The sequence below is a fragment of the Balaenoptera physalus genome (genome assembly GCF_965194825.1).
Source record: "Balaenoptera physalus genome assembly, chromosome: 15".
NCBI lineage: Eukaryota > Metazoa > Chordata > Mammalia > Artiodactyla > Balaenopteridae > Balaenoptera > Balaenoptera physalus.
This window is the reverse complement of record NC_138894.1, coordinates 32,744,904-32,757,863: the sequence shown is the minus strand read 5'-3', so window position 1 is coordinate 32,757,863 and position 12,960 is coordinate 32,744,904. Positions and strand designations below refer to the sequence as shown.

General features: G+C 45.5%; 2 long non-coding RNA genes across 9 annotated transcripts in view; both read left to right on the top strand.

Annotated features, from left to right (window-relative positions):
• Positions 1–12,960, top strand: part of LOC309643390 — a 2,123,356-nt gene that overhangs the window by 2,047,178 nt on the left and 63,218 nt on the right. The gene's annotated exons all lie outside the window — the stretch shown is intronic.
• LOC309644403 lies at positions 1,463–8,829 on the top strand. The gene is made up of 3 exons (XR_014254406.1): positions 1,463–1,515; positions 5,609–5,625; positions 8,735–8,829. It is a non-coding gene; the product is annotated as an uncharacterized lncRNA (long non-coding RNA).

The window sequence follows — 12,960 nt, the reverse complement described above, 5'->3', positions numbered from 1 at the left end:
TTTCTCTATATTCCCATGGAAATCAAGGGTCCCGCCGAATTTTCCATCGAAACAGTTGATTTGTGCTGTCTCTAGGAATTCTAAAGGGCGTACCGTTGCTTCCTAACCGGTGTCATTTGGGAGATCCCCCTCTGTACGTTCAAATGATTAATTTTGAGACTCTGCTCATGTGTGCAGTAAACCCTTTAATTCCCTAAGACCTTCCTTTCCTCCATCTCATACCCCATTAAGCCCGCCTCAGTTTATCTCCTGAATTTCTTTGGAATCTGTCAGCTCTCCCTCAACATCCTAATACTGAACTTGCCTGTCTGTTGCGATTAGGTCCTAACTAGTGTCCATATATCTTGTTTCCCTCCAATCCATTCTTCACACAAGAAACCTTCAAAGCAAGTTGGAACATTGCTCATAAACATCGCTCACAAACATTGTTTTGAGAATAGAAAACACACTGGTGGCCTTTAAGACTCTGCGTGCTCTAGAATCCTCTCTGCTTCTCTAGCCCCATCTTGTGCCACGTTTGCCCTCACTTTCTATGCTTCAGATACACTGAATTAACCTTAGTTCTCACTCATCTGACAGAAGTCAGTTGAGAAATTATTTTTCACTGTGATTCCTAGCATTAAGGAATTTGATGATCAGGTTTTGTATGAGGACTAAAACTAAACTGGGAAGTGGAAGAATTGCGTTTCAACTGTTTCAGTCAACACGCATGTATTAATGATACCTAAGTATTGAACACCGGGCTAGGTTTCATGAGGGATACAGAAGTTCTGGCCATCTCTGGTTTTGGGTATCCCTTATTTGTTGAGACCTTTGCGTTGTTTGGTTGCCTTTTGTCTGTTTTCCAGATGGGAAAACAGGAACAAGGGAAGTATAGGTTATTACTAGGTGGGGTTGAACAAGTGGAGCAGCAAACTGCAAAGCAGAAAGAAGAGGGACGTACTATAGAGGGATGTGATTTCCATTTTCAAGGCGCCTGCGTCCTGTGCAGGGAGACAGCCTAACATAAAATGTGCCTAACAAAAGATCTATTGACTTCTTACTAAAAATCTCCAGTTCATATAACCCAGGGGTTTATACCTTCTCCTTTAAAAGTTCTATTCCTGGGACTTCCCTGGTGGTCCAGTGGTGAAGACTCTGCGCTTCCAATGCAGCAGGCATGGGTTCAATCCCTGGTTGGGGAGCTAAGATCCCACATGCTGCGCAGCCAAAGAAATTTTTTTCAAAAGTTATACTCCTGTGTTGTTGAATTTAGTGGTTTAGATTTTGTTTGAATGTTAAGAAGATTTCAGTTTATTTACCAGGAACAAACAAAACATAATGTAAAAATAGTTTCCCAGAAACGATTTCCATCGTTCTCTTCTTCCCTTTCTCCCGCAGACTGACTGGTGTTTCATCTTGACAAGTTCTCTGAAGTTCTCTGTCATTCCATAGGAAAGCGGTCTGGCTTGGAGGTTGCAATCCCAGGGAATTTTTCATCAGCGGGGAAGTCTCCATCACTACAGAGGAATCAAGGTTGAAGTCAGTCCCGGGTAAGTGAGATGCTCCCCCAAAACACCAACACAGCAGTCGTATACCTTTCAAGGGGTTCAGGGGCAAGATGGGCAAGGCATTTCTACTAACTCTTCTTAAGGATCATGGACAGTGTGCCCTATGCTACGAGGTAAGCGGTGACTGTTGTAATTCTTACTGGTGATCATTTCATGTCACTGATCCTTGGCTCTCTTTGTATCTCATAGGACTGTTGTTAAGTCCAATACAAAATGAGTCTTCTTTTTAAAAAACTGAAATGTTTTACAAAGCCTAGCATTCTCATAGAGAGTCCTTTGAATTCTCCCCACTTTCCCGAGAGGCTAAGAACACTTCACACCATGAACTAGGAGAGGGGGTAGAGCCCTTTCTGATGAAATATAGAAACAAAGACAGAGTCTTAGCCTGCTTGCTCTCTGGACAGGATCTCGGACCACAAGGTCTTAAATCCTGGTATAAATGACGGAAGTGAGGACAGTTCAACTGGCACTCTCATAACAAGAGTTCTGAAACACCTTCCAAAGAGACTGTAGCAGTAGACGAGGGAAGGGAGTGCTACAGTGTGGTAGTACAGGGGGAATGCTCGGCTACAGCAGTGAAAAATGTGGTACCTATTGGTGTGCTCTCGGGGTTCTTGTACATGTAGCATAGATGACCTTTACAGTGTCCCTCCCACCTTCCCACCTGCATTAGGTGTTCTGTTTTTTTGTTTGTTTGTTTTTTTTTAATTTACGTTTATTGATTGATTGATTGATTGAACTTATTTATTCTACGTATTTATTTTTTTGGCTGCACTGGGTCCTCATTGGTGTGCACGGGCTTTCTCTAGTTGCGGCTAGCGGGGTCTACTCTTGGTTGCGGTGTGCGGGCTTCTCATCGCGGTGGCCTCTCTTGTTGCGGAGCATGGGCTGTAGGCGCGTGGGCTTCGGTAGTTGCGGCTCACGGGCTCTGGAATGCAGGCTCAGTCGTTGTGGCACATGCGCTTAGTTGCTGCACGGCATGTGGGATCTTCGCAGACCGGGGCTCGAAGCCGTGTCCCCTGCATTGGCAGGCGCCACCAGGGAAGCCCTAGCTGTTCTTACATAGAGTCTAAAAACAGAGAGCACTGAGAGAAGGTAGTGGTTATTAAAGGCTCAGGATCTAAATTCTACCTGTCTCTACACCCCTTCCCAGCTGTCGATTTGACCCCGTTTGTGAATGCCGACCTCATTCTTCAGCTTGCTCTGCCGTTTGTATACTCACCTTGAAAACTTGTTTCTGTGATGCGTTGAGCAGACACAGGGTGGCAGATTGCAGAGGTGGAAGCTGGTGGTCGGATATTTGCGGGCTGAATCTCCTTCAGTCCCATTCCCATTTCTGGTTGCGCAGAGGCCCTACTTCCTGTGTATGACGCGGAGCCATAGGATTGCGGGCAGGAGCCAAGTTCTCCATACAGTGAAGACCCCAGTGTGCCTTGGTTATAGTAATATACCTGGCTTCCTTCCTGGTAGGGAAGTGACAGGCGGCTATGCCCCTGATTTGTTCGTGGGCCTCCTGATACAGCAGTTCCCTTGGCTCTGGCCCTGTCGTCAGCTGCCCCTAGGAGGACTCTGAGCCCTAGCCACTTCTCTGGTAGATTTGCCTATTCCCCCACTATAATCACACCTGAATAAGGCAACTCAAACCTTTCAGAGATGTGTCGTGAACCTCTTGTTTTCTGAAATACCTATCTGGTGGTTGTGAGACTTAAGGCCAACCTCCCCGAGAGACTTTGTTTCTATTTCTCCTAGTAAACCTAGACTCATCTCCTGTCACCTTCAACTCTACTCCAATTGTGTTCTTTCAACCCAGACCCCTGACCCTGCTTTTTACTTCTGCCATTTCATCCTCACTCCTGCTTCCTTTCCTAAATCCATACGTCTCTTTTGGCCTTCCTAGCCCTGGGCCAAGTTCCTTCCTCTTTCCTCAGTTTTTACCCCTTTCCTTCATTCTCCCATCCAACTTTCAGGCCTTCCTTTCTCACGCCCCAGTTAGCAGCATCTCAAAATTCGAAAGGTTTATTACTCATCTATTAATTCTATTCCATTTACTTATTCGGTTCTATACCTATCTTACCTATGTATGGAAGAACCGCTGGTAGCCAAGGTGGCAGCAAGAATCCTAGCAGCTGTCACCTGACGTATCCGTAGTAGTCAGCAATTTCCATTTCTTTGTCCCTCTGGGTGAAAAATTGCAGCTTCCCCGAAGAGGTGTATCTGGCAGCATTCTCCCGTTGTTGTTGAGCCCGCCTCTTCATGGCCTCTCGCTCTGGCCTCTGCTCTTGTTCGATGGGCTTTGACATGACTGGCTCAGGCACGTTGGGTTCCCTCCATGGAACTCGTTGCTTGCTGAAGTCTTGGAGTAGAAGTTGGGTTTGGAGCTTGGGTGGGGACTGGCGCTTAGTCACAGCAGGGGGAACAGGCTCGCGCTGGAGAGAAGCGCCAGATGAAGTTTTGTAGGGTGCAGGCCTAGGAGCAGCAGGCTGAGGGACACGAGGCTGGGTATGGTTGGTCCAAGCCGGTTGGGTTGGGTTGGCCACAGTTGGCTGAGCTGGTTTGGCGGGACCTGGCAAAGAGGCAGGAGCTGGCTGGGATGAATTGACTGCAGCAGGTTGAGCTGAGTCAGTAGAACCAGGCTGGGCACGGTAAGCCACAGCAGGCCGATGTGAGGCCAGAGACTGTGGCCTCCGAGGAGCGGGTCGAGCTTGAGGCTTGTCCCAGGCAGAAAAAGGCAGAGGTATCAACTTGACCTTCCCAGGAGGAGGCCGCTCACACTGGGATGGAGATGGACACTCTGTTTCAGCACTGCTGTCTGGTTTCTGGGCTTGGACTTGCGTTTTCTCAGGCCTCTTACCCTCACGTGGGGTATGCCGCCGTGGCTGGATCGCTGGGGGTGGCTGGGGGTCTTTGGGGTTGCTTGAATTTCCCAAGAGCCGACAGGAAGAGAGCCCAGTTTTCGTCTCATTCTTCTTCCCCAGCGCATGAAGAACCTTCACAGACTCCAGCATGCGCACGCCAAGGGAGGTTCGAGGCTTTTGAAAGCTCTCTTGGCGAAGCTCAGTTTGGTGTTCCTTTCGCTTCGTGTTGGGGATTGCTGGCTTGTCTTCTGCCTTGACTTTGTTCCCTGACTGCTTGTTCTCTTCAGCCTTGTTTCTTCCTCTGGTCCTTTTGGTCTTTTCCTGCCCATGGCTCTCAGTTTTGCTGATCTTTCCGGATGCAGCTTTCTGAGGTTTGCCTTGAGAGTGCTTGGCCGTGTTCGCAGGAGCCCTGTCACTGACTGCAGCAGTGCATATAACCGCTTCTCCCCCTAACAGGCACTCTGGATCCTTTGGCTGGATTTTGGCCTTGGGAGCACCACCGATAGGCTCAGAGGCTTTCTGTTTGTTCTTCCTGGGTTGATCAGAGGGAACCTTTACGACACTTGGCTTTTCCTGCACCTGATTCACCTTAATGGCTCTGGTGTCTTCAGCTTTGATCACGTTGGGACCTTGGGATCGATCAAGATCTTTCCAAGAATTAAAGAGCTGGGGAAGGTGAATATCCTCCGCCAGTGTAGTAATGTCTGCAAGACCACTGCTAGGTTCAGTCCCATTTTCAAGTGTCCCTAGGTCCTGACGACTCAGGCTGTTCTCTCCCAGATCAGCATTTTCAGAACCAGGCTGCTCCTCTTGGCTGAGGGGATCGGTGCAGGCCAGCGGCTGGGGAATATCAGGGATTCCCAAAGGGAGTAGTGGAGGATCTTGGTTTTCTATTGGGATCTGGTAGGCCTCCAGAGGCTTTGACAGCTTGGTTTTGATATCCTCCACGTTCTTACTCTCTGTTTGTCCCTGGCTTGGAGCTGGAGGCAGGGCCAGGAGACGCCTGGCACTCTGGACTGGAGCTGTCACTGAAATGTCCCCAAGTTCAGATGGTGGGTTACTCTCAAGTATGTGACTGTTTCTGCTACTGCAGGACTTGGGGAGTTCTTGAGTTTGTGTCACACAAAACGTCTGGCTTGGAGGTTGCAATCCCAGGGAATTTTTCATCACCAGGGAAGTCTCCATCACTACAAAGGGATCAAGGGAGAAGTCAGTCCCTGGTAAATGAGATGCTCCCCCTAAACACCAACACAGCAGTCATGTACCTTTCAAGGGGTTCAGGGGCAAGATGGGCAAGGCATTTCTACTAACTCTTCTTAAGGATCATGGACAGTGCCCTATGCTACGAGGTAAGCGGTGACTGTTGTAATGCTTAACTGGTGATCATTTCATGTCACTGATCCTTGGCTCTCTTTGTATCTCATAGGACTGTTGTAAGTCCAATACAAAATGAGTCTTCTTTTTAAACAACTGAAATGTTTTACAAAGCCTAGCATTCTCATATAGAGTCCTTTCAATTCTCCCCACTTTCCCGAGAGGCTAAGAACACTTCACACCATGAACTAGGAGAGGGGGTAGAGCCCTTTCTGATGAAATACAGAAACAAAGACAGAGTCTTAGCCTGCTTGCTCTCTGGACAGGATCTCGGACCACAAGGTCTTAAATCCTGGTATAAATGACGGAAGTGAGGACACTTCAACTGGCACTCTCATAACAAGAGTTCTGAGACACCTTCCAAAGAGACTGTAGCAGTAGACGAGGGAAGGGAGTGCTACAGTGTGGTAGTACAGGGGGAATGCTCGGCTACAGCAGTGAAAAATGTGGTACCTATTGGTGTGCTCTCGGGGTTCTTGTACATGTAGCATAGATGACCTTTACAGTGTCCCTGCCACCTTCCCACCTGCATTAGGTGTTCTTTTTGTTTTTTTGTTTTTTTGTTTTTTTTTAATTGACGTTTATTTATTGATTGATTGTTTGAACTTATTTATTCTACGTATTTATTTTTTTGGCTGCACAGGGTCTTCATTGCTGTGCACGGGCTTTCTCTAGTTGCGGCTAGCGGGGTCTACTCTTGGTTGCGGTGTGCGGGCTTCTCTTGTTGCGGAGCATGCGCTCTAGGCGCGTGGGCTTCGGTAGTTGCGGCTCACGGGCTCTAGAATGCAGGCTCAGTCGTTGTGGCACATGGGCTTAGTTGCTCCACGGCATGTGGGATCTTCCCAGACCAGGGCTCGAACCCGTGTCCCCCGCATTGCATTGGCAGGCGGATTCTTAACCACGGCGCCACCAGGGAAGCCCTAGGTGTTCTTACATAGAGTCTAAAAACAGAGGGCACTGAGCGAAGGTAGTGGTTACTAAAGGCTCAGGATCTATAAATTCTACCTGTCTCTACACCCCTTCCCAGCTGTCGATTTGACCCCATTTGTGAATGCCGACCTCATTCTTCAGCTTTCTCTGCCGTTTGTATACTCACCTTGAAAACTTGTTTCTGTGATGCGTTGAGCAGACACAGGGTGGCAGATTGCAGAGGTGGAAGCTGGTGGTCGGATATTTGTGGGCTGAATCTCCTTCAGTCCCATTCCCATTTCTGGTTGCGCAGAGGCCCTACTTCCTGTGTATGACGCGGAGCCATAGGATTGCGGGCAGGAGCCAAGTTCTCCATACAGTGAAGACCCCAGTGTGCCTTGGTTATAGTAATATACCTGGCTTCCTTCCTGGTAGGGAAGTGACAGGCGGCTATGCCCCTGATTTGGAATCTGAGATGGTGCTCCCTGAGCAAGCCTGGCAGAAAGTGATGGATATAGAGGGACCATGTTATTGGCGTCTGAAGTTTTATCATACTGGGCTGCCATAAACATGGAGGAAGCAGCTGGGTGCCGGTCAGTGAGTGCCAGAGTAAAGTCTCCGAGTGAAGAGGAATTCTTTTCAGTGCTTCCTGTGATGTCCCACTCAAGAACACCTGGATAGGAAGGAGCTGAAGTGGAGATCTGGCTGTGGTCAGTAACTCCAGATAACATAGTCGTGCTGGAATGTTGGTAAAGGTAGGCACTACCCATGAGTGTCTGGAAAGAGGTACCGGTAGCCGATGCCGAACTGACGGCAGGGGCAGAGACTCTGGAGAAGTTGCAGACACTTCGTGTTAGGGAAGTTGCATTGCTCACCACAGGAAGAGAATGCTGCAGAGAATTTAGAGTTCCAAGTAGAGATGGATTTTGGAAATTTTCTGTAAGAACAAGAGGGTCATGAAAAACTCAGGGAGGTTGAGAAATTCTCACTACGTTTGAGGAACAGCATTATCTTAAGGTTCTTGCTCTCAGGACACCTCTACTATCGACCCTTCCTGAGAAACCCAAAATCAGACAGTTAATGATGGCTGTAAGGACTGAGCAGTTTTCCACTCTTCTGTATTAACTGCCTGTGCTCCCATCTTGGGCACAGATGGGCAGAAGAGCCAAGTGGTATGGTTCAGACATTGTTCTCTAGGCTGGAAGCAACCTTCTCCCTGCCCTGTCTTTCCCTTCAGCCTGCACTCGTATTGACTTCTATGCTATTTCCTAGACTGGAAGCATTTTAGAACTAGGAGGCCCTTAGAGAACTTTCTCTTTTTTCAGTCTCATTTCACGAGTAAGGAAACTGAGGCTCAGAGAGGTCGGCTTGACTTGTTCAGGTTCTCTCATTATGTTAGTGTCATTACCAGGTTTCAGAACCTAAGTATCCTGACTTCCTTGCCAGGACTCCACTCTGAGCATGATAGTGCCAGAAAGCAGGAGAAATAGAACTTATAATATAAGCATTTTTTTTGTCCATTAGAAAACAGTACGGCCATTACCATTGTCATCTTCAGTGTCTCCCTTTGCTTGTGCAGTTCCCACGCTATTACCTAGAGTTGACGTATATATAGCTCAGTCCAACTGGTGAACTGAAAGAGTCATTTTTGCCCTCTTCAAGCCTGGTTTCTCATCCTACCTCAAAATGATTACCCGAAAGTGGATTTCTTAAGTGCTTTTGGAAAGAGAAAAGTTATCTGATTACTTCAGATTACTCATCTATAAAGTGGTTATAACACCACCACCAATAATAATAGCAGTAATAATTAATAGATGAATAAGCTGATCTATTGCGTATGATTTATATGGAGGAAGATACAATAAGTTCTAGAAAGACAAAGAAAAATCATGAAAAACATGTTACGTAACGAAAAAGAAATCCATAGATATTAATGAAAACTGGGGTATGTGGGCAAGTATCAAAGCCTAATGAATTTACTAACAAATGACATTCTGTACCATACATGCAATATTATGAAAGTGAATTTTGCCCACTCTATTTTAGTGAATACTATTAACCAAAAAACACGATGGAGGTGATAGAGGTGAATGAATTCCTAGCCAATGCATACAGACAGAGACGATAAATCAGTAAAAAATGCACAACAAGCAACAGAATGCAACAAATGTGAATGTATAGGTAGCCACAACATATGTAGACAAGTATTTCAATGAAAACCGGTACAAAGCAGACAGCAAAATAGTAAGTGTAAAAGAGTTTCATTATTGTGCTCATTCATATTTTTACCCAGCAAGTAACAGGTATTAAGCCTAGGAGAAATATATCTTTCCATGAATATAACTCATATAATAAGCAGAAAGGAAGCTTAAAAAGTATCAAGAAGGTTTTTGTATTTATCCTAGAACTTAGAATCATCTTCCACATCCAAGAAGATGACATCCCAAGACCTCAAAAAACCATCATCCCTAGAATCCAATTAAAAAAGATTTTCAAATGTAAGAAAATCCAAAGGACTCCACAACATTGTTTTAGATAAATGTGGATGTTTGTGTTTTCTTTTTTTCTTTTGCCGCGCCGCGTGGCCCTGGCCGTGAAAGCACCGAGTCCTAAGCGCTGGACCGCCAGGGAATTCCCTAAATGGGGAATTAGAGATGTGGGGCTTGACTTTTTCTTTTTCTTCTCCGGTAGCTAAGATCTACAAGCGAACGATGGCTGTTGATCAATGTGCTCTCTGTGTTAGGAAGGAAATAACTGTAAAAATTGAAAAGCAACCTTGCCTTAGAAGCTACATATCACACAAAGGAAATAGTCCTTCTGATTCAATGTAGAAGATATCATTTAAAATGTTTAATTGGTCAAATGTCTACCTAGTTTAAAAATTAGAAAGAATAGAACACTGAAAAGCAGCCCCCTAGATAACCACTTTGGTTTCTGGTTTCTAGGAAGCATCATTTCTAAAACATACTTCTAAAATGTTTCTATTCCAAACTGTCAAGTGCCAGCTGTATTCAGAGAGGCAATAAAAGAAAGAAAACGGAGTATGACTTTTCTGATAGGCTGCCCTTCCTGGTGATCCCCTGTTCTGGCCTTACTTTCCTTCTTAGTCTGTTAATGTAAGGATTTGCTACCATCAGCTTTGTTTTGCCCTGCTCTGAGCAGATTTCCCTCTGTGCTGTTTCTGCTTTAATTTAAAATCTTTGGCTCCCATCAACATTCCATGGCAAACTGCCTCTTTCTTGAGAGCTCCTCTATGCTTTCCCTCTTCATTCTTATATTTTTTTCCCATCTCTTGGTTCCTGTTGGCCTGTGCTAATGAAAACAATCCTAAACTTGCTTACGTTTGACTCTGTGCCTCCCTATATAGCCCAGTACTCTCCATCCTCTCTCCCTATTCTCTCTTTTCAACTAGTCGAAATACTAGTGGAGGGAGACCATTGGAGATGAAACATCTTGGTATATATCGCTAGTTTTCTGTGTCACCTGGCTTTTCTATGTTTCTGTTGAAACACTCTTTTGAGAAGTCTCTGATTTCATTTTCTACATGGGTACCCTTTAAGGCTCAATATTGGAAAAGAAGGGGATCAGAGTGATCAACCCAATGTGGTATCCTAACGTAACAGATAAGGAAAGCAGCAGGCTTTGTGAGGCAGTCAGTGATTTGTCCAAAGTCACACAGACAGTAAACGTCAAAGTCAAAACTGAAATTAGGTCTCCAGACTTGTAGTTCAATACTTTCCCTCATTATTCCACGCTATTTTGAATCTCCTCCTCAATTTAGGGGCAAAAGAAATCGAACGCAAAACTTTCCAAAGTTTCTTTTCTTACCTGACATGGTCAGAGAAGAGGAGACATCAACTGCAGGTACAAGGGATGAGGAGACAACACTAGAGGATGTCTGAGTGGCTGCAGCTGAACGGCGCACGTGTCCAGTACAAAGGTCACTGGTTACTGGTCCAAACGGCTCCACGGAAACCCCAAGACCTCTACCAAGTGGTAGTAGGTTTGGTAGGAGAGTGATGTCACAAAGCAGGCAGTTGAAAGGTATGAGCTAGCCAATAGGGAGGTCCGATCCCCAACAGGAGGGCGGGCTTGGGTAAAGAGAGCGTAGGAGAGCTAAAACAACCCCTCAATTTCTGAGCTCTGGGGAGGAAATCCTAGAAGACAGATTTACCTCCCCCAGGCTCTTCCATTAGGGAAATCATTGCAACATTTCTTACAGACGTTCATTAATATAATTAACTAACAGTTACTTATATTCTACAGAGTATTCTATTTTATGTATCATATACTTAGAGCTATATAGATCTTATTTAACTAGTATCCTTAGGAAGGAAAGAGCCATGTAGTTTGAACTATTACAGTTGTAACTTGGTTAAAGAGCAGGGTGAAGTTTGTTGAGTGTACCCTGTGGAGAATGTTGTGGTCCAAGGCTCTTCTCTTTTAGTTTCTTCTCCTTGACTCCTACCTTCCTTGGGCTGGGCTAGGCTGGGGGCCAGGTTGGACTTGCGACTTAACATTTCTCTTCCGCTTTCTTTTTTTTTTTTTCTCTTCCATTATGGGCATTGCTTCTAGGACAAGCCTTGGTCTTGCATTGGATGTTCCTTCCTGTCAACTTCCAGCAGCAGGAGTCTTCTTTTCAGTGCTTGATGCTTCACGAAATAGACTCTGCCCATTGGCAGCAAATACCAGAGAGCCAGGAGACAGAGCTGGTTGCAGACCTTTCCTCTTCCAGCCTTTGGTTGCAATTGTTTTGCCCATGATTTGCTAGCTCTAGTTCCTTGGGCCACACAGGTATCCTGCCATCCAGCTCTTTTTATATGTGAGAGACATTCTGAACACTGTCCCTCTTTCTTTGCACAGAAGTATATACAGTGTGGCAGTTACCGTAATCTCCTCCCCCTTGCAAACAGCCCCTCTAGAATCTCGGACCTCTAGGACTCTCTGTCTTGCATGCTTGGGTGCAAGGCCAAGCACAATGAAGAGGAGAATAATTAGAGAAAGAGGAGGACATTGGTGGAGAACTGGGAGCAGGTAAGGTGAAAGGGCACAGGAGAAAAGAGATGCATGTAGGTTTTTTGGTTTCTGTGGGAAACAAGTTGACACACTTGGGCCTCATTTTGTATTAACAGAACAGAGAGTTGTAGATATAAGTAGCTAGATCGTGCAGCAACTGCCATGAAGTCTGTACACTGAAGAGAACAGTCTCACATCTAGTTTTCATTTTGTTTTATGTCATATTACCTTATTTATAGCATTCACTGGTATGTTTGTAGAACGCAGATGTTTTCAAATGCTCTGGTTTTGTCTACATGGTTATTTCCTTGTCCTATTTGTAAGGAATCCAACATTGTAAGACATATTGCATGTTTTTCTCTTGACGATTGTTTACCTTGAAGCGTCATGAACTAACTTGAGCTGTTGGATTTTGTGGAGAAACTTTAAAAAGGGTCTGTGAAAAAGGCATTGTGGTGAGTCGCATTATGCACCCGAGCGTAAGGAGCAGATATCTGCCACCAGCCCAGCTTGGCCTGGATTGCCTCTGTGTTAGTTCCCCTGGTTAGTGCTTTTCTCCCTAACCACTCTTGTGACTGTGATAATGTGAGTTAAGGGCTGAGTTGCTAGTGATTTATGTGTGAGGTAGGCTGGTTTGAGGGAGGAAATCTATGGACCTAGTCATTTTCCTTGGTGGTAAGCTTTCAGGGGTGCAAAGATCGATCTTCCTGGGGACTTTTCTGGTACCAGGAAGATATCGCATAGATGGGACCTCCAAAGACACACATTTAATTTTTAGGCCTGTTGTTCCTATTATGGGATGTGAGTTTCTTCACTGATGGGGATGCTGCTTATCTGAGAAGAAACTGTGAAAGGTGGTGTAGTATAGAGGTGTGGCTTAAGCTTTTAAGTTTTCTTCAAGGTTTTTCCCCTAAGCTTCATACTTCAGACGGCCTACTTACATGAGACTAGTATGTGATGTCAGGCTAACAACTTCCTAAATACCTGCAAGCCAGATCAGTGTCTCTTTTCTCTATATTCCCATGGAAATCAAGGGTCCCGCCGAATTTTCCATCGAAACAGTTGATTTGTGCTGTCTCTAGGAATTCTACAGGGCGTACCGTTGCTTCCTAACCGGTGTCATTTGGGAGATCGATCCCCCTCTGTACGTTCAAATGATTAATTTTGAGACTCTGCTCATGTGTGCAGTAAACCCTTTAATTCCCTAAGACCTTCCTTTCCTCCATCTCATACCCCATGAAGCCCGCTTCAGTTTA